Raw genomic sequence first — 21,901 nt, 5'->3', positions numbered from 1 at the left:
CTTAATTCTGACTCTAATACTATGTGGTAGGTACAATTAATATCCTGATTTTAGAGAAGAGGAAATGAGGTGTGCAGAGATGAGGTAACATTCTCAACATCACACAGTAGGAAAGTGTCAGAGCTCGGATTCAAATTACAGAAGACTGCCTTCTGAGCCCACGCGCTTAATAATGGCGGTACAGCCCAGCCAGCCTCCTGCTCTTCCCTGAAAGTTTGCCTCCTCTATCAGAGCTGAGTATTTTATTCCTTGTAACTTTTTATTGCTTTTCTACCTCCCCAGTTTTAGCCAATCACCTTGCCTTAGAAAAGAGAAGCCACCAAATCCATAAATGAGAATTCATCAGTACCCATCTTTCCTATCTCCTTGGTTTTACTGAAAGAAGTATCCAGAGACCCACAAGGAGTCCATGGAGAAAATTCAGTTTTGTGAACTTAGATGGGAAAAAAACATTACATCTCTATTTTCATTAATTGAACAAGCCACAGTTGGATTAGCAACACCTTTTTTTTATCTTTATCAGCAGTATTAATGACAGATTTTTAAAAAGATTTTATTTATTTATTCGACAGAGAGAGAGAGAGACAGCTTGCACGCACGTGAGAGAGAGAGAGATGGAGAGAGAGGAGAGAGAGAACAAAAGCAGGGCAAGGGGCAGAGGGAGAGAGAGAAGCAGGCCCTCTGCCGAGAAGGGAGCCTGCTGTGGGGCTCGATCCCAGGACCCTGGGATCATGACCTGAGCCAAAGGCAGACCTTTAATCACCTGAGCCACCCAGACGCCCCCAAATCACGGATGTTTTGAAATTACACTACAGTTTTGCAGACATCTCCAAACAGCATTTCTGCCTCATCACAACTTAAAATTATAGTCGTTATTAGACCCACCACTAGATCTTGTAAGGTATATGTTAACAGATAAACACACGTAATAGACTTGTCTTTTTTTTTTTTTAACTCTAGTTGCTATCAAACCCCTCTCCCATGCTCCAGACTCAGAGCCAACTGCCTCCTGTCATCTCTAGTTAAGCATATAGTAAGTATCTCAAAGTTAATACGTCCAAAACAGAGTTCTTGATTTCCCCCCCAAACCTGTTGCTCCCCTCAGTCACCCACAACTCCATAAAGGACTTTTCCATCCACTCAGCTGTTTACACGAAACCCCAGGAGTCCTTCCTCGTTCCCCTCTTACACTCAGTTCCCATGACCAAGTTCTTTAAGTTACACCTGCCTCTCCATTCACCCCTGCAACGGGCTCTCCTCCTCACTACACTCAGCCTCACAGAACCTGTCTCTGTCCCGGAACACTTCAGGTGTGCGTCCTGTTTGTACTCCCTAGGGCCACCATTTTCATCTCCAGATCCTCACGTGGTTTCCAATTCCTTATCCTTCAGGCCTCAGTTGAAACATCATCCACAGCACACGTCACGACTATAAACATGCTTTTGTGTATCTTCTTGTTTCCCGTCTCCCCTCTAGAACATGAACTCCACGAGGGCAGTGATCTAGTCTGTCCTGGTCACTGCTGTATCCCCAGAGCCTGGATAGGAACCACACAGCAGATCAATAAAAATATATTGCATGAATAAATGCTTAAGCAACTAATTAGTATGAGGCTATTTTGCAGATTAATTAAAATAGTGCATGTTCCTCCCTCAGCACAGCCTCACGGCATGGGGAGCGCTCGATCACTGTTTCACACTGAATGTTCCCTTTCTCCCCCATGACACCATGGTGGGGATAACCTGAAGGTCCTCTGACACATTAGTTCCCCTGACCGCACAAACATAAAGCTGGAATTCAATTTAAACCACAGAAGAGAAGACAGCGTACGGATAAGAATACCTTTAGGCAAACTAACAGGAGTGCAGGGTCGATTCAGATAAACGCAGACCAGAAAGAGTATACATTTTGGAGGGAGGTGGTCTTGTATTCAAGTCCCTGTTCATTTCCTTCCCCAATTTGCATGTTGGCAATTGTTCAAGGTCTCCAAGCCTCAGTGTCCTTGGCTTGTGAGAGCCAAGTGGCAGAACAGGCCAAGAGGACACAACACAAGGCAGAGCCTCCCTACAGTATCACTGCCATTTGCCACGCTAGCAAGTCCTCCTTGAAAAGCTAGCACTTAGAGTTGCAAGGAACCTGACAGAGCTCCTGTTTTGTCTCATTTTTTATATTTAATGTCAAACATAATACATTTTTTTAAATACACACACTACACGGTAATGGGCTGCTGCAAACAAAAATTTACCAAGTATTTCTTTATGCTCTAAAAAATTTTTCCTTTCTTGCCAGCCTTGCATTTAAATGAATCCCTTCCCCGGTAATCATGCTGACATGGACTCATATCTGTATTCATCGTAGACTCCCACTGTTCTTAGGGGTAATTTTCAAATCTTTCTACGCCAGTCGACACGCAGTTCCCATTGATAAATAACAGCCTCGATGCTTTTGCTTCCTGCATACTATTTTGACAGATCACCACCCTGCAGAAGTTTTTATGTTTAAGGAAAGTAATTTGTCTAAAGGAAGAGGGTATTTTCAAACCACACTTCCAAAAAATGTCAAATAATGGGAATAAAGGGGGAAATGAGCTCTGGAGGAAAACAGAGAATTCTTAAATAAAAGAAATCTCAAAATAAAAAGAATAGAAAAGATCAAGGGACAGCACAAAAGCAAAATAGGAATCTAAACGTGTACTGGAGGTGGGAATTGAAAGTGTAACTGCATTTGTACCCAGCTGTGAGAGTTTTAAATGACATGACAACGTTAATGAAACAGGAGAAGTGGTATTTCAAACCAATGGTCTCATCCTTTGAAAACTTGTCTTTTTTTTTTTTTCTTTAGAATTTCAGGATAATGAGACCCAACTGCAGGAGTTAATATACAGACATAAGTCCTTCATTGTAGAGGATTTTCCATTAGCAATTTTAATAAAAATTAAAACTTCACATAGAGATAAGAAATTAAATTACAATCTAACCCCTAACTATGCTAAAATGTGAAATGCTATGACATTCTACTCAGTTAAGTATCAAATAATTTGCTGGTGCTCAAAGGTAAAATCTCTAAGCCCCATCACAATTATTCCTACACAGTTTTGACCTGCAGCCTCTGTTTTGTTTGCTTGTTTGTTTTCACGGTAATAGAATTTTTTAAAAAATATTTTATTTATTTATTTGACAGAGACACAGTGAGAGAGGGAACACAAGCAGGGGGAGTGGGAGAGGGAGAAGCAGGCTTCCCGTGGAGCAGGGAGCCCCACGTGGGGCTCAATCCCAGGACCCTGAGATCACGACCTGAGCCAAAGGCAGACACTTAACAACTGAGCCTCCCAGGAGCCCCACAACAACATATTTTCAAAAAAAGAATTCAAACCAGATGTTGACTTTAGAATGCAGTTTCTTATTGACCAAAGCCCGCAAAACCAGCTTCTTAATGAAGTCGAAAACTCTTTTCCCTGAGAATTTCTTAGCAACGCTTCATAATTTATGTAAATCTATCCTTAAAATTCTTTTTTTTAAATCACTTGCCATTCCATTCCTTAATGTTGGTTTGTTAATAACTGCTCCACATTTCATCTCCTTGTCCTAAAATGTAAATTATCTTTCCTATTAAAAATACCTTCACATGGCAATAAGCTAGGACTTTCAGTCCTGTATACCTATTCCTGCAGCTGTATAAACCTTCATGTTCTAGGTTTGTTTGTATTTATTAGGGCTTTTTCTTGTTAAGTTCTTTTGGTTTGGTGGCTAGTTATGGGAAGGAAGATAAAGGAACAAAGACCAGTGGGTACCCACGAAGATGCAGTCTCTCTGGATGTGTCAGGGTAAAGAACCCTTCAGTTATTTTGTCTAAAGTCAAGCTGTTTATACAACTTCCAAAATGGTTTAGCAGAACTACTTGGATAATGAATACTTACGCACAAATTATGACTGCCATACACATCGCAGCGTCCAATAATATAGAATAAACAACAGCCATATCAAACCAAAAAGCAATAATTTGCACTCAACTTTTGAATTTAAAAAAAAAACAGTATTGAAGGATCAGGTTTGAAGTGGAAGATTATCGTACTATTCTATCTCTATCTCTACCCCTATGTCATGGTTCTCGTGAAGAAATATTCCAAAAAACTAATATTTGTTGGTCCAAGCTTATTTTGACCATGAGCATTAAAAAGCACATTTGTTCTCTTTAGCTATTAGACAGGACATAAGTTCTTGATAATAAAGGCACAAGTACGATAAGAGAGACTACTCCAGCCGCCGCTGAAACAGTAAGATCCAAAGTTGGGCACCACATTCTTTGAGGAAAGATTTGAAGGTCATAAATGGAGGCATTCACAAGCAGGGGAGCTAAATATGAATTTTGGGTGTTTAGGACCATACCTGCTAGTTGCAAGAGCTTGTAATAACTTCTCAGGACCTGTAATGATTTATTTGAGGGCCCTTATACCTAAGGATTCTATATCTGCATATATGGGTTGCTTATCTATCAAGGTGAAATTTAAAATTCAACCATGCCGATGTATTCTCTATTTGAGGGTTTTTAAAAATACGGGCTTCTGGAAATCTTATTTAATGTTCTGATGCAGAATGAAATTGACGTCAACTGACCTAAAGCTTGCTTGCCTCCTTCAATTCAGTCATATTCTCAATGACTAAAATAATTTAAAATAAATTTGGTGCTTTTCTTTCATGTTTTGAGGAGCATATATTACAGCCGAGAGCCTCACTCACAAGTTTGTCCCCTTTCTCATGTCCTCATGTATTATTATTAAATATGCTCACAGGAGCTAACATATATTATATATCCACTATGTCCTAGATATGCTATAATAAGCACTTTATGTATATTCTTTCACCTGCTGTAGTTTCCATTTTATGAAGAAACAGCTTGGGGTTTAGAGAGAAGATGTCACTTGCACAAGGTCACCTGCTTTCACGTATGGATCTGGGATTTGAGTTTCTGTTGAGGCAATCAGGAGTCTTTGTGGCAAAGGTGGAAACTGACCAGCTGGTTTTAGCAAAAAGAAAGAAATTATTAAAAGGATCATCGACTGGGCGCCTGGGTGGCTCAGTGGGTTAAGCCGCTGCCTTCGGCTCAGGTCATGATCTCAGGGTCCTGGGATCGGGTCCCACATCGGGCTCTCTGCTCGGCGGGAAGCCTGCTTCCCTCTCTCTCTCTCTCTGCCTGCCTCTCCGTCTACTTGTGATCTCTCTCTGTCAAATAAATAAATAAAATCTTTAAAAAAAAAAAAAAAAAGGATCATCGACTGTTTATAGAATTTCCAGGAGGGCTACATTAAAAGCCACAGAAAAATGGCCAGGAGCACAGAGAGGCTATGGAGGCAGAACCGCTGTGACACAAGTCACAGTAATGAGTCAGAAACCCAAGAGTGCCAGCACTGGGCACCGGCCATCAATGCCAGCACCACCATTCCTGGAACCCTAGAAACTGGGTGTTGCAGCAACCACTGCTGCCACCAAAAAGAATCTTACAACCTACCGGCATTTTTGGACCACCAGTTCCTGATCAGAGGTCTGGGGCAAATGAGGTCTAGACTGTTCCTGGGCCCCAACTGGAAGGAAGACTGAGAAAGGAGGAGTCTGGCCCCTCTAGCTTCAACAGTGAGTGGTGAGCTCTAACTTGTATCAAGATTCCTATTGTAAGAAATTTCCCCTGAAGACAGAAAGGATCATTTCCTTGGGCTCATCACCATTATCTCTTAGCATTTAGCACAATACCAACACTAAGCAGATGTTCAGTAAAGGTATATGAAATGAACAAATGGATGTCTGATTCAGTTGTCCCCAGGAGGGACACAGAGAAAGGCACGAAAATAATATCCATAGCTGGTAACATTATTGAAAGGGGCAAACAGGTAAACCCTACTTGACTGAAAGTTCTGAGTAGTGAAGGTATGGAACTGGAACTCCATTCCAGAACGCAAAGCTGACACTGACAAGCCTGGGAGTCGGTTACTTTCTTACTTCCTGAGCGTGTCCTTCCCCTGAAAGAGAATGTCCTCAGAGAGGCCCAAATCCTCAGTACTGGTCACCACCGCTGTTGTCAACCAGGTCAGAAACAACCCATTTGAAAGTACGCAGAAAGCAATGCATGCTTGCTATGTGCCAAAGGTTTTGCACGGATTAGCTCACATCACCTCAGAACAACCCTGAGAAGTAGCTACTATTTGCAGCTCTATTTTGTGGAAGAGAAGAGCTAAATCCTGGGGAGATTGCTGAAGGTTACATAACTAGGAATTGGCAGAACCTGGCTTTGAATCCAAGCCTTATTGACTCCAAATCCACCTCTTAAGAGCTAAGCAGCGATATACAACAGCAACTTAACTATAAAAATAGGTTATTGTGGAAGGCATTTCTTTTACAAAATCTAGTTTCACTGTCAACTTATCCCATTATTTCTCATTTCACATTTTTACCGAAGAAATCAGCCTACACTTGAGCTGGCTCCAGTGAGGGAAATGGAGGGCTGAGTTTGATGCTCTCCAAGGTTCTGAAAACCAATGTCTGAAATTTAAAATTTAACTGCCAGAGTAAAGGTAGCATCATTTTATATTGGCTCTTCAATTTTTACACCCAGGGCAAAGCCATCTGTGAGCGGATGAAAATGAAATAATTATGAAATTTAGGCAGTTCTTAAGAAACTAAGTTTTCAAAACACCCACATCCATTCACTAAAATTAAGGAATATGAACTCTGAAAACAGACTTCCTTTATACATTTTTGGCTTTCCTCCACAGTTATGAAAGTCAATCCCTGCCAGTAATGTCTAAAATCACGATGGGAATTTTCTGAGGACTGCAGTAAATCCATTCTCCTGGTTATGCATCATCACTCCTGGAACATTGCTGAGGCCAGAGTAAGCATCTGGATGCAGAGTACCTGGTGGCAGAGGCAAGAGACAGCCAGTGGGGTGAGAATCAGAGTTAGAATTGGCAGCAAGAGTCTGGAAGAAGAAAGGAAATCAAAAGGAAAGGAGGGGAGTAAAGATCTGAAATAGAGAGAGAGAAAAAAAAAAACAACCCTAAAGCTTGAATGGGGCCAGTCCGAAAGGAGATGAGGCTGTGGCCAGTGGCAAGTCATGGCTTTCAATACATGGGGAGAAAGGTATCATCTGCTCTCTCTTTACTCCTAATACCAACTGCAGTGATGCTGTTTCTTTCCAAGTCTTTCTACATAGCTCCACGGGGGTTGACATTGGGCTGGACTGACATCTGCTGCTACTTCTTGCTGCATTCTGTGCTATTTGGAGATATTCTATTGATATCATCCTTCTTTGACCTTGCTTTACTCTTCCCCCTCCCAACCCTCCTTCCGCTGTCCTATTTGTAGCACCCGCTTTAGTCCACTAACAAGGGCTCTTTTATCTATTGGTCCTGCTCTTGCTTTTGTTTCTCTTGTCTGTTTGGAGTTAGCTTCTTGATATAAAGCCAGCACGAATTCTCCCTTGTCCTTGAGAAACTGTTGAATGTAGCTGACTTGCTGGAACCGGCAGGTAAAAGTATAAGCTAATTCCATATTTCATAGTAGTGTGTTCAGCAGCCTTCAACTTGAGCTAAGTAAATAACCATTTTCCTTTGCAAAAATTGTCATCCTGCCCTTATAATCACAATCCCCAGCCATGAGTTACAGAGACCACATGTGTTTAGAATAAATAAATAAAAAGAACTGAGCTCCTGTCATATGGATTCTGGCTTAGGCTCTTTGGACCCTGCCATTGCAGCTGAAGATGGGTTTGCTGCTTTCGGAATACCAATTGCTATTACTATTCTGAACGGGTCTGTCTTATGAAAGAAAAAAATATGAGAGAAAAGCTTATTTGGGGGCTGGTCACTCAAAATCATAAGCTGACTTCAGAGAAAAATGTTTGCACCAAATACATATATCCCCAGACTTTTTTTTTTTTCTTGCCAGAATGCCTTTGGGTTTGCACCCAGTGAGAAGCGTCATGACTCTCCAGTGATCGTTTACAGTTCGTGTGCTCACTTTGTCACAGCGGTCTGTCAACAATATTTACCGAGCACTAGTGTGTACACAGAACAGGAGAAGCTGATCTTCTTGCTTGCTTGACTCTATTTAGATAGAACAAATTGATCTAAAAGTCTGTTTGCCAGAGATTCACCATTGATCATGTATTCTTTGATGTTCTCTTAGTGGATTTAACATCAGATGTTAGCAAACTTGAAGGTAAGAGGAGAAGTATTAATCCTTAGGTCCAGATGGAAGTTTTCCTGGTTTGGTGGGAGACCTACGGATTTGGAGGCAGGAGACCCAAGATTAAAGCCCGGCCCTGTTACTTGGGCTTATGCAAGCAACTCAGTGTTTTTGAGCTCTGGTTTACCACCTCTAAAGTAAAGGTAGAAGCCCTCCCCTGACTAGATCATGGGATCACCATAAGGATTAAGTGTGACTAGGATGTGAACCAGCTTTGCAAACTGGAAAATACAGTCAGAAAGGAGTTAGAAATTGTCATAGTAATGTGGCATGGTGGCTATAAGATATACCGACTGTCAGGATGAAGGATCACGGTTCAGGCGACAGCCACTCTAAATAGTCAACCCATTTTCCCCAAGTGGAAGTTAACACTATTCTAATCAATTCAAACTATGCTTCCATTTTCTCCTTCTGGGGTTTCATTCCACCGGATGAATTAAATAAAGCTAAGAAATCATTAGTAGGGGCTGGAAGTAATTTGGTTCAACGAAGCTCTTTTCATCTTAGCACTATTCCTTACAATGCACATACTGTAAAGCATCTCATTAAAATAAACTAGAATATATCTTAAAGTATTTCACCAGCAAATGAAACAGCTCTATACACATTTTCTGCTCAGTTATTTCCTCCCAGACATCAAGGGTAGCATGGAACCGTGAGAGGGATTTGCAGAGAGATACACACTTGGTGAAGAGAATCCTGTGAGGTTTTAGAGAGCGTTCTGGGAACATCCTCTTCAGAAGCTTTTTCCCTGGGAGACCCTACCTTCCTCTGTCTCTGGCAGTGATTTGAGAATGGCTAACTGAAGTTACCACAGAAGAAGTGAGGAGGGAATTCAAATCCTGGGCAGAGTCTGGACTAGATTAGTCCTTCCTGGTGTAGGGTCACCAGCCTTTCCTCCTTAAAAAAAGCCTTAAGAAAAATTAACTATCAGGACACTTGGTGCTGCTCAGTCATTAAGGATCTGCCTTTAGCTCTGATCATGGGTCCCAGGGTCCCGGTATCGAGCCCTGCACTGGGCTTCCTGCTCAGCAGGGAGCCTGCTTCTCCCACTGCCTCCTGCTCCCCCTGTTTGTGCTCTCTCACTCTCTGACCAATAAATAAGTAAAATCTTAAAAAAAAATTAACTATCTTGATCAGGTCATTTTTTTAAAGGGTTATCTTCACATGAGAAAAGTGGGTAACTACAAAATCACAGAATAAAGAACAGGCCTGAAAATGTAATCACTCCAATTATTGGGGGGAAAGTCACTACATCGTCCTTAGATTCTCCTATTCATGCAAACCAGGAAGGCTTCCTCTGATGCCAGCACCGATTGCCGGCCAACATGAAGGCGATATTTGTCTACGACTCCTTCCAACTCTGAGATACTCTGGTCACAAAAATGCATTAAAACAAAATGAGGTATTATTGTTGCAGCACAAAAGAGTACCTTTCCGGCAGCGTGTGTGAGCAGCTCTCTATAAGGCTACGACTAATTTCAGATTTTGAGAGCCTCTGCCATCAGAGTTTTGATGAAAAATGTTTCATATTTTCATCAAGGAACTCTGGTCACTCCCTATCACACAATGAATTCACCTAAATAGCTACCAGAAAAATAGGAAGAGAAAAATAAACTAGGAAAAAAATCATGTGCAGATTTTTCTCTATTGACAGCATTGCACAAGCCGTTCAGATATTGCCAAAGAGGACATTCGACATTTTGCCCAGGTGGAAGGAGGTGTGAGGTTTGATTTCCCAGGATGTCGTGCCCCTGCTTCCAGTTGCTCTCTGCCAGCAGCGTGGGATTCGCCTGCTGTTTTCTGTTTCTATTAGCTGCGAGTTTCTCTGCATTCAAGTTCCATCTGAGAGCCCGGCTAAACTTAGCTCCTCCCAGCGAGAACAGCTCCCATTGGAAAGGTGTCATTGGATCAAGTCTCATGACCTCGGTATCGGAGAAAGCCAGCCCTCCTTGATTTTGCTCATCACGAAGGAGATAAAAATATATGAAAAGATCTGCCTTTGTTTTTCCTAGCCATCCAATATTCACTAGGCTGGACCATTTTATATGGAAGCTCAAGAATCAGGATGAGTTGGTTCTTAAGAGAACAAAGAATTTTTTTTAAAACAAGTGATGTCTTTCCTATAAATGGAATGAACAAGATTGTGGCCGTGTGATAATATTTCAAAACTTTATAAATGTGCTATACATAGCACTTCCATTTAGTGTCTCAGGCATTCTCTGCCCAGCGGAATGGCTGTGATGCATAATAATTGTTTCTGTCAAGATCAGGTTTCCTTTTTTAAAGCTCCTGAAGGGACTGAGTTGATTTCTTGTCCTTATTTTCTCCCTGTATCACAGCCTATCCTGAACATCAGCAAATGTAGGATAATGAGTTCAGGGGAAATTAACCCCTACCCCGCGATTGCTCACACATTCATTCACTCGCTCATTTATTCTACAACTATTTGCTTAATGTCCGGTCCACGCAAGGCATTTATACTATTTCTGGGATTCCCAACACGAAGAGGAGTTCACAGTTTGATGGAATCTGGGTTAGCACGTGTCAACCCCAAAGTGGTCAGGATGGTATTTCTCAAAACCAAAAAATTTACTTTTTGAAGGATTTTATTTATTTGAGAGAGAGAGAGAAGGAGAGCACCAGCGCACACCAGCAGGGGGAGGGGCAGGGGGAGGAGTAGACTCCCCACTGAGCAGGGAGCCTGATGGGGGGCTCGATTGCAGGACCCCAGGATCATGACCTGAGCCAAAAAGCAGATGCTTAACCAACTGAGCCACCTAGGTGTCCCCCATTTTTTTTGCTATAATCCACAGTAAGAAATAAACTTTATATCCCAAGTCATTACCTATGAAGCACACATACACACCTTTGTGCACAAACAGGCAAACACACAACCAATGCTCTACCGAAACAATTTTCAGAAACTGGACATACTCTATGTGTATGATTCACTGAAGTATTTTCTGTCCTATTCATTTAATTCTTTAAAAGGCTGACATGACTGTCTGAAGGGATTTCAGAGCCCACTGTCGTAACACGCAGTTTGAAAGAGAGCAGTCTGGGTAGGTCAGTAGGCAGCTAAAAATATCAAGAAAATTGTCAAGAAGCATAGTGGAAATAGAGACAAAAGACATGGCTAAGTAATAATAGAGTATTTCAGCTGATGTGCCGTAAGAAAGATGTTAACCACAGATAAGAAGGATATTAACTTCCATTCTTCAGCACGGATGTGTTAAGCTTGGACCTAATATATTCAGTACCACTTTTCAAAGGGCGCTAACCAAAGGTAGAGAATTTGGGGACTTAGTTATGTTGCAAGTCAGGGTAAATATGGGGGAAATGAAGCTAAAAATTACCCCAATTTCACCTCCTGTTTTACATCTGTTCAATGCAATGGCACCAACCAACACCTTTTATAGTCTAAAGAGAGGAAGAAAGTGATGCAAACATCCAATATATAGTTAGTTTTCAGACATTTGTCCAAATCTTCCAAGAAAGTAAGGAGAAATCAGAGACAGAAATGTAATAATGATCAAAGACCTTTGAGAGGCTCCTGAGTGGCTCAGTTGTTAAGCCTCTGCCTTTGGCTTGGGTCATGACCCCAGGGTCCTGGGATGGAGTCCCCCATTAGGCTCCCTGCTGGGAGCAGGGGGACACCTGCTTCTCCCTCTCCCACTCCCTCCGCTTGTGTTTCCTCTCTTGCTGTGTCTCTCTCTGCCAAATAAATAAAAATCTTAAAAAAAAAAAACAAAAAACATGTGTAGTGTATGAATACCTTCTGGCGGCTCTTTTCTCCGGTTGAGCTGTTCTTGACACAGGAGGGGTTGAAGGAGAGGTAGGAATCAAGAATAATGTATAGGCTTCAGACTTGGGATATCTGATGGATGGGATGTTATTTATAGAGATAAGATCCCTGGGCAAAGAACATGTTTGAGAGGAAAGTGAAGAATTCTGTTTTGGACATAGTGAGTTTAAAAGTACTTGCAAATATTCAGTTCAACAAATAATCAAACAGAGAGGCTCCACGCTTATGACTTGGGCAAACAGCATCAAGCAAAGTCAGTTGCAATAACAAAATTTCAGAATAAAAAGAGGTCCACCAAAACCCCTTTAATAAATCTTAAGAATTCTATACAATAAAAGTCTCAGTCTTTTATTTCAATATTTTAAAGTTTGTTGTGATTTTTTACATTTTAATTCCATTATAGTTTAGCATGCAGTGTTATATAAGTTTCAGGTGTACAGTATAGTGATTCAACATTTCCACACGTCACCCAGCGCTCATCACGACAAGTGCGCTCCTAATCCCCATCACCTGTTTCACTCATTCCTCACCCACCTCCCTTCTGGCAACCAGAAGTGAGTTCTCCATCATTAAGAGTCTGTTTCTTGGTTTGTCTCTCTTTCTTTCTTTTTTTTCTTTGCTCATTTGTCGTTTCTCAATTCCACATAAAAGGAGAAATCACATGGTATTTGTCCTTCTCTAACTGGCTTATTTCACTTAACATTATACTCTTTATCTCCATCCATGTCATTGAAGCACCAAGATTTCTTCCATTTTGTGGCTGAATAATATTTGGTTACATATATACATATGTGTGTGTGTATATATATATATATATATATATATATATATATATATATTACATCTTCTTTATCCATTCATCAATCAGTGGACACTTGGGCTGCCTCCCTGTTTTGGCTATTGTAAATAATGCTGCAATAAATATAGAGATGCATGTATTCCTTTGAATTAGTGTTTTTGTATTTTGGGGGTAAATACCCAGTAGTGCAATTATTGGATCATAGATCAGTTCTATTTTTAATGTTTTGAAGAACCTCCATACTGTTCTCCACAATGGCTGCAGAGGTTTATAATCCCACCAACAGTGCACAAGATTTCCTTTTTCTCCACATCCTCACCAGCACCTGTTGTTTCTTGTGGTTTTGATTTTAGCCACTCTGAAGTCATGGGGTGATATTTCATTGTAATTTTGATTTGTATTTCCCTGATGATGAGTGATGTTGAACATCTTTTCATACGTCTGTTGGCCATCTGTATGTCTTCTTTGGAGAAATGTCTGTTCGTGTTTTCCACCCATTTCTTTAATTGAACTTTTTGGTTTTGGAGTGTTTAGTAGTATCAGTTTCTTTTTTAATGTTGTATGAGTTCTTTATATATTTTGGATACTAACCCTTTATCAGATATGTCATTTGCAAATACTTTTTCCCATTCTATAGGTTGCCTTTTAGTCTTGTTGATTGTTTCCTTCGCCATGCAGAAGTTTTTATTTTGACAAAGTTCCAGTAGTTCCTTTTTGCTTTTGTTTCCCTTGCCTCTGTAGACATACACAGAAAGAAGCTGCTATGGCTGCCATCAAAGAGGTTACTGCCTGTGTTCTCTTCTAAGATTTTTATGCTTTCCTGTCTCACATTTAGGTCTTTCATCCATTTTGAATTTATTTCTGTATATTAATTCTTACATTATGATGTAAGACAATGGTCCAGTTTCATTCTTTTGAATGTTGCTGTCCAGTTTGCCCAACACCATTTGTTGAAAAGACTATCTTTTTCCTATTGAATGTTCTTTCTTGCTTTGTCAGAGACTAACTGACCATATAATTGTGGGTTTATTTCTATATTTTCTATTCTGTTCCATTGATCTGTGTCTGTTTTGTACCAGTACCATACTGTTTTGATCACTACAGCTTTGTAGTATAACTTAAGTCTGGAGTTGTGATGCCTCCAGCTTTGCTTTTCAGAATTGCTTTGGCTATTTGGGGTCTTTAGTGGTTCCATACAATTTTAGGATGTTTGTTCTAGTTCTGTGAAAAAATGCTATTTTGATAGGGGTTGCATTGTGTACATAGTGTAGATTGCTTGGGTGGTATAGGAACTTATGAACAATATTCATTCTTCCAATCGATGTGCATAGAATGTCTTTCCATGTCTCTGTGTTGTCTTCGGTCTCTTTCATCAACGTTTTATAGTTTTCAGAGTACAAGTCCTTTACCTCTTTGGTTAGGTTTATTCCTAGGTATCTTAATCTTACATAATCTTAATTAATTTCTCCTCTTACCTGGTATATAGTGATCATTTCAAAATGTTTAATAGCTGAGAAGCTATTTTTGTGTTTTAGATCATGGTAAGAGCACTTAGTTTGCTATTGCTTGTTGATAATTCCACTTTCTGATAGTTTTCATAACTTACACATTTTATTGAGCCTATAAAAATTATGCTAACTTTCATATTTAAGAAATATAATATCCTCCTCTTTAGTCCCAATTAGACCTTTGATATTCTCATCCCATTCTCCTTCCCACTTCACCAGATTGAAAGAACGTAAGAATTCGCTTTTACAAATGTCCTCCAAAGTTCCCTCCCAAAAAGAGATGCTCATGATAATAGACAAATGAACTAAGAAAAGAAGACTTTGTGTCTTGCTTCATTTACACCCTCTAACCTATTTTTATCATAAGTGTCTGATTTAAAAAATGATTGTGCCTTGAATTATTTTAGATTTCAGGTCTTTGGATTATAGTGTCAAAATCAGACTTCTAATACAAAAAGTATCAGCCCAAGGGGCGCCTGGGTGGCTCAGTTGGTTAAGCATCTGAATTCAGCTCAGCTCGTGATCTCAGGGCCTTGGAATCAGGCTCTGCACTCAGGGGAAAGTCTGCTTTTCCCTCTCCCTCTGCTGCTCCCTCTCTCTCTCAAATAAATAAATAAAATCCTTTAAAAAAATAATCAGCTCAAAACTCTTTTAATACATTTGAAGAGTTGCATACAATAAAAAACCTTAAAGTTTCACTTTTTTTCCTCCATAATCTTTTGTAGAGTGAAAATACTACATACTCTCAACATTAGTTCACTCTCACTGCTCTGCATGAGATAGGTCAGTGTTCAGTTTTCGTATTTCCCAGGAAGGAAGGAATACCCAGAAGTTATGGTGACATGTGATAACATAAGCAGCTGTGTCAAAACTAGAATTTACAACTTTTAATTCTCAATACTCAGGGTATGCAAGCCACAGTCCTACACATTCTGCTTTCCCAGTAATAAATGCCAACTATATTATATATCTGAATTATAAAATGAAGTCTGCTATAGAATCCCATTTACCATTTTAACAAGAAAATTGGAAAACACCATCCAGGAGAACACGAAAATTAAAACTGTAGATAATCTTCCTACAGATTGAAAACAACTTAATTAAACTAACAGGGCAGGTAAGGCAATTCTGTTATTGAATGACAACCCCTCAGCTGTTTGAAATAACCACCGTGTAATCAATACCATGTTGAGATTTTCACCTAGCATTTATTTCAAGGGATGTCTTGTTTTGAACAATCATTTTAAATCCTAGTAAACTGAAGAATTAATTAGCAAGCACGGAGGCTCAGCAAACTAATGCTTTAGTCTGTCCAACCATCTGCTCAGAAGCACCCTTTTCTACTCTTGGCATTATTGAGAATGGGGGAATACAGCACTTTAGACGGTGGTGCTGGGAGACGAGTTGGTCCTGAGTATCTAACCATTCCATCTTCCAAATGCTCATCAAGAGACTCAGTCCTAGGAATCAGCTCAGGAACTTCCTAGCTCCATTTGCACTTGTGGTCAGAACAATGGTGAGGCCAAGCTTTATTTAAGGGCAAGCACCCAGTCAAAAATTACTTATCTACCCCAGCTAGTTTTGTCCCTTTCTAAGTAAGTACCACATGGTTCCAGTCAAAATCCAATCATTTTTCTACTCAGATCATATTTTAAATTTCATTTTTAGAACTTTTTTTTTGCATATTCATTCTCGAACAGTGGGAAAGAATCTGAATCTGTTTAATATAGTTAGCTATTTCATGTAAAAATGTTTTGTAATTATAACCTAATGAGACAATTTTTATTTTACAGTTTGCTAACTGATTCAGAAGGCAGTTCAGAAATGAAGGTTCGAGACAAAAACAAAACCATGCTGAGGAAAAGCAACATGATTTGAACAAGCATACAGTTTGCTCCCTGAAGGGGCTGCTTGTGCTTGGTGGAAAGGACTGATAGACTTGTTTAGAAAAAAAAAATCTCATGTCCTTAAATAAATTCACCATATTTGCCAACTGAAGCATAAACCTGCTGCTTTGTCTGCTCAGCACTTACCCTCCCCTTTTCCAATGACAAGACATGGTTTTCCTTTGGCAATGAGCCCCTCACCCACTTTCAGTCTAGTTAGCTCCTGCGGAGGATGGAGAACCAAGGCCAGACCAGTTGGGTGCATCCTGTCACTACTGGCCCCAGACCCAAGCCTGAGGGTCCATTCCATGACTTGGCTGAAACTGGGAAGAGAAACTTGCTTTCTTTGGAGGTTACAAAGCTTAAATAAAGTGGAGGGTGGGGATGGTTGTAATCACTAGGAACCATCATGTGGAGAGAACCTCCTGAGGATGAAGCCAATGTGGAGTAAGGCAGAGCTGAAAGATGGAGGGAAAGAACCCTGATGACATCATTTGAGCAGCTAGATCCAGCTCTGCCTGAAGCTAGCTCCCTAATCTATTCAGTTATGACAGCCAAAAATTCCTTTTTAAAAATTTACTCCCACTTAAGTGTGTTTCCCTACATAATGTTTCAGTCAAGGAAAAAACCGACAGGAAATGTCACAGCATACACACACGCAAATATGATGTGACTTATATTGTGCCCATTCATATTTTCATTAAGTTTTAGTTTGACATCTTTGGTCATGTGTATTTCATTTTTCTCAACTTCATAGCTACACAAAGTGTTTTTAATTTCTGGTCTGTTTTAGGGGCCCCCGAGTGGCTTAGGCAGTTAAATGCCTCTCTTGGGCTCAAGTCATGATCCCAGGGTCTTGGAATCAAGTCCCGCATCTGGCTTCTCATTCAGCAGCAAGTCTGTTTCTCCCTACTACCTACTGCTCCCCGTGCTTGTACTCCCTCTCTCTGTTAAATAAATAAATTCATTTCCTAAAAAAAAAAAAAAAAAATTATTGCCTGTTTTACAGAGCTGAGGATTTAGTGGCTGGGGTAGGAGAGAGAATGTGCTTAATCTTTAAGACTATTTTCATTCACGACACCTTAAGTTTGGAATATAATGATTCTGGATATGATATATTTAAAGACAGCAATGTTACCTTCAGAGGCTAAGAGACATCAGATCAGAAATCAATGCTGACATCTTGTCCCTTCCCTCTGTGTCACAACCTTCCCTTTGTAGTGCAGGGTAGCCAATCTTTGGGTCTTTCTGGCAGCCTATTTCCTGAGCTATCATATCTCAGCACAGTAAACCCACTGCAGGCTGTTTTTCTCTAAAAATCTGATCAATACATCTGTTTCCCAGAGCAAGAGGAAGAACAAACAGCAAGTCCTGATAACCCTTCGCTGGCACTGCTCATTTCCTCAAAGGCTGTCCATGGCACACACTTATCGCTTTAGCCCTGTGCTATTAATAAGCCTTCTTGAGTAAACCCCGAAAGCTCTAATTCCACCCAGATGCAAGCAGTAACACCAAGTGCCTTGTCCCTGATGTTCCACTGAAATTACTAAGAGCACATCATGACTCACATGTTCTCAAGCACTCCTCTCTATCCTAAAACCTAAAACTCGGGAATCTGGAGCAGGTTGCCTTTTGACAATTGACTTTTCAGCGACTGTAACTCATGCCGTGGCTCCACTACACATTTCCTTCCTCACAGAAGAAGGCAGTTTGCATTACAAAATTAGCCCAGTTTGGGGAGGTGCGGGGAGGAGAAGTGAGGAGCAAGATGGCAGAAGAGTGAGAGACCTAAACCTTATCGGGTCCCAGGAATTCAGCTAGGTAGTTACCAAGCCATTCTGAACACCACAGGAGACTGAAGAGAAGAAGAGCAGCAATTCTAGGAACAGAAAAACTAACACTTTCTGGAAGGTAGGACATGTGGAGATGTGAATCTGAGGTGATATGTGGTAAGATAGAACCCCGGGGGAGGGGCCAGTGGTGGAGTAGCAGAGCACAAAATTGGAACTTTTAGAAGTCCGCTCTACTGAGGGACATCGCTCCAGAAGCTAAGCAGGGGGTGGAGCCCTCGCGGGGACAGTGTGGTCTCAGGTCCCGTGAGGTCACAAAAAGACCAGGGGTGTCTGAGTGCAGCAGAGTTCCCAGGTATTGGAGGGGGGAAGCCGGCTAAAGAGATGGAGCAAGGAGGGAGCTCTCAGCTCGGGGTTACCTTAAACCATGATCCGGGGCACAGTCAGGCCACTGCTCTTCGAGCAGAGATCCCCCAAGTGGCAGATGTGGGGAGACTCACCTTCCTACTCCAGGAGGTGTGGCACAGGAGCGCGGTAGGAATCTGCTGGGTTTGCAGACTCCAAATGGGGCTGCGCGCCAGAGATAGAAACACTCCGTCACAGGCCGGGTGAGCTCGGAGAGGGCCAGAGACCAGGGAGACTGGGAGGGACTGACGGCTTTTCTCTGAGATGCACTGAGTGGGGGCTGAGCTCTTGGCTCCCCCGGCCAGAGACTGGGCGGCCGCCATCTTCATTCCCGTCCTCCCAAGCCGTACGGAAAGCGCTCAGGGAACAAAAGCTCTGAGCGCCAACCCGAGCGGATTGCTTAGCCCCGCCCCTGGCAAGGGCGGTGCGGTTCCGCCTCAGGCAAAGACATTTGAGAATCACTGCAACAGGCCCCTCCCCCAGAAGATCAACGGGAAACCCAGCCAGGACCAAGTTCACCTTAAGGAGAGTGGCGGAATTCCAGAGCAAAGCAAATGCAGCACATAGAATTCATGGCTTTCTTTCCCCATGATTTTTAGTCTTTGAAAGTTAATTTATTTTATTTTTTTTCTTATTCTATTTTTTTAAATTTTTCTCTTTCCTATTTTAACCTTTTTAACTATTTTATCTTATCAATACCTTTTTAAAATATATTTTTAAATTTCCATTGTTATATTCTATCCCTTCATTGTATTTAACTTTATTTTTTGTATACATACAAGTCTTTCTTTCTTTAAAATTTTGGATTATAGTTTCTTCTAACAAATCAAAATGTAACCTAAATCTAGTGTATGGCTTTGTTCTAGTCTCCAGCCTGATCACATTATTTCCTCCTTTTTTCTTTCTTTTTTCAACCAACTTCTTATCAATTCCTTTTTTAAATTTTTTATAATTTTCATCTTTACAGTCATATTCCTCCCTTCATCATATTTACTCTTATTTGTGTGTGTGTGTATATGTGTGTGTATATGTGTGTGTGTGTGTGTGTGTGTGTGTGTGTGTATAAGCTTTTCTTTCTTTAAAATTTTGGGAGGCATTTTCTTCTAACAGACCAAAATATACCCAAAAGCAAGTGTGTGGCTCTGTTATATTCACCAGTCTATACACACACACACACACACACACACACACTTTTTTTTCCCTTTCTTCTCCCCCCAGTTTCAGGTCTCTTCTGATTTGGTTAGTGTATATTTTTTTCTGGGGTCCTTGATACCCTTTTAGTATTTTGTTCTCTCATTCATCTATCCTTCTCTGGATAAAATGACAAGGCAGAAAAACTCACCTCAAAATAAAAAACAAGAAGCAGTACTGATGGCTAGGTATCTAATCCATATGGACATTAGTAAGATGTCAGAACTAGAGTTCAGAATGATTATTAAAAAGATGCTAGCTGGGCTTGAAAAAACCATAGAAGATGCTGGAGAATCCCTTTCTGGAGAATTAAAAAATTAAAATCTAACCAAGTTGAAATTAAAAAACCATTAATGAGGTGCAATTAAAAAAATGGAGGCTCTTACTGCTGGGATAAATGAAGCAGAAGAGAGAATTAGTGATACAGAAGACCAAAATGATGGAGAATAAAGAAGTGGAGAAAAAGAGAGAGAAACAACTACTGGACCATGAGGGGAGAATTTGAGAGATAAGTGAAACCATAAGACAAACAATATTAGAATAATTGGGGTCCCAGAAGAAGAAGAAAGAAAGAGAGGGGCAGAAGGTACATTGGAGCAAATTGTAGTAGAGAATTTCCCTAATTTGGGGAAGGGAATAAGCGTCAAAACACAGGAGGCACAGAGAACCCCCCTCAAAATCAATAAAAATAGGTCCACACCCCATCCTCTAATAGTAAAACCTACAAGTCTCAGTGACAAAGAGAAAATCCTGAAAGCAGCTCAGGACAAGAGGACTGTAGTACACAATGGTAGAAATGTTAGATTGGCACCAGATCTATCCACAGAGACCTGGCAGGCCAGAAAGGACTGGCATAATATGTTCAGAGCACTAAATGAGAAAAATATGCAGCCAAGCATACTATATCCAGTTAGGCTGTCATTAAAAATAGGAGAGATAAAAAGCTTCCAGGACAAACAAAAATGAAAAGAATTTGCAAACACCAAACCAGCCCTACAGGAAATATTGAAAGTGGTCCTCTAAGCAAGCAGAGAGCCTAAAAGTAACAGAACAGAAAGGAACAGAGATAATATACAGTAACCGTCACCTTACAGACAATACAATGGCACTCAAGTCATATCTTTCAATAGTTACCCTGAATATAAATGGGCTAAATGCCCCAGTCAAAAGACACAGAGTATCAGAATGGATAAACAAACAAACAAACAAACCAGACCATCAATATGCTGTCTGGAAGAAACTCATTTTAGACCCAAAGATATCTCCATATTTTAAGTGAGGGGGTGGAAAACAAGTTACCATGCTAATGGACATTCAAAAGAAACTGGGGGTGGCAATCCTTATATCAGATAAATTAGATATTAAGCCAAAGACTATAATAAGAGGTGAAGAAGGACACTATATCATACTTAGGTCTGTCCAACATGAAGATCTAACAATTTTAAATATCTATGCCCCTAACATGGGAGCAGTCAATTATATAAACCAATTAGTAACAAAATCAAAGAAAGACATCAACAATAATACAATAGTAGTAGGAGACTTTAATACCCCCCTCACAGAAATGGATAAATCGTCTAAGCCAAAGATCAACAAGGAAATAAAGGCTTTAAATGACACACTGGACCAGATGGGCATCACATATATTCAGAACATTCCATCCCAAAGCAACAAAATACACATTCTTCTCTAGTGCACATGGAACGTTCCCCAGAATAGATCACATCCTGGGTCACAAATCAGGTCTCAATGGTACCAAAAGATTGGGATCATTCCCTGCATATTTTCAGACCACAATGCTTTGAAACTAGAACTCAACCACAAGAGGAAAGTTGGAAAGAACTCAAATACACGCAGGCTAAAGATCATCCTACTAAAGAATGGGTCAAACAGAAAATTAAAGAAGAATTTTAAAAATTCATGGAAACAAATGAAAATGAAAACACAACTGTTCAAAATCTTTGGAATACAGCAAAGGCGGTCATGAGAGGAAAGTATATACCAATACAAGCCTTTCTCAAGATACAAGAAAGTCCTCAAAGAAACAACTGAACCCTATACCTAAAGGAGCTGGAGAACGAACAGCAAAGAAAGCCTAAACCCATGGGACGCCTGGGTGGCTCAGTTGGTTAAGCAGCTGCCTTCAGCTCAGGTCATGATCCCAGCGTCCTGGGATCGAGTCCCACATCGGGCTCCTTGTTCTGTGGGGAGCCTGCTTCTCCCTCTGCCTCTGCCTGCCACTCTGTCTGCCTGTGCTCGCTCTCTCTCTCTCTCTGA

This window comes from Lutra lutra, chromosome 15 (assembly GCF_902655055.1).
Source record: "Lutra lutra chromosome 15, mLutLut1.2, whole genome shotgun sequence".
Taxonomy (NCBI): domain Eukaryota; kingdom Metazoa; phylum Chordata; class Mammalia; order Carnivora; family Mustelidae; genus Lutra; species Lutra lutra.
Note: the sequence above shows the minus strand (reverse complement) of the source record.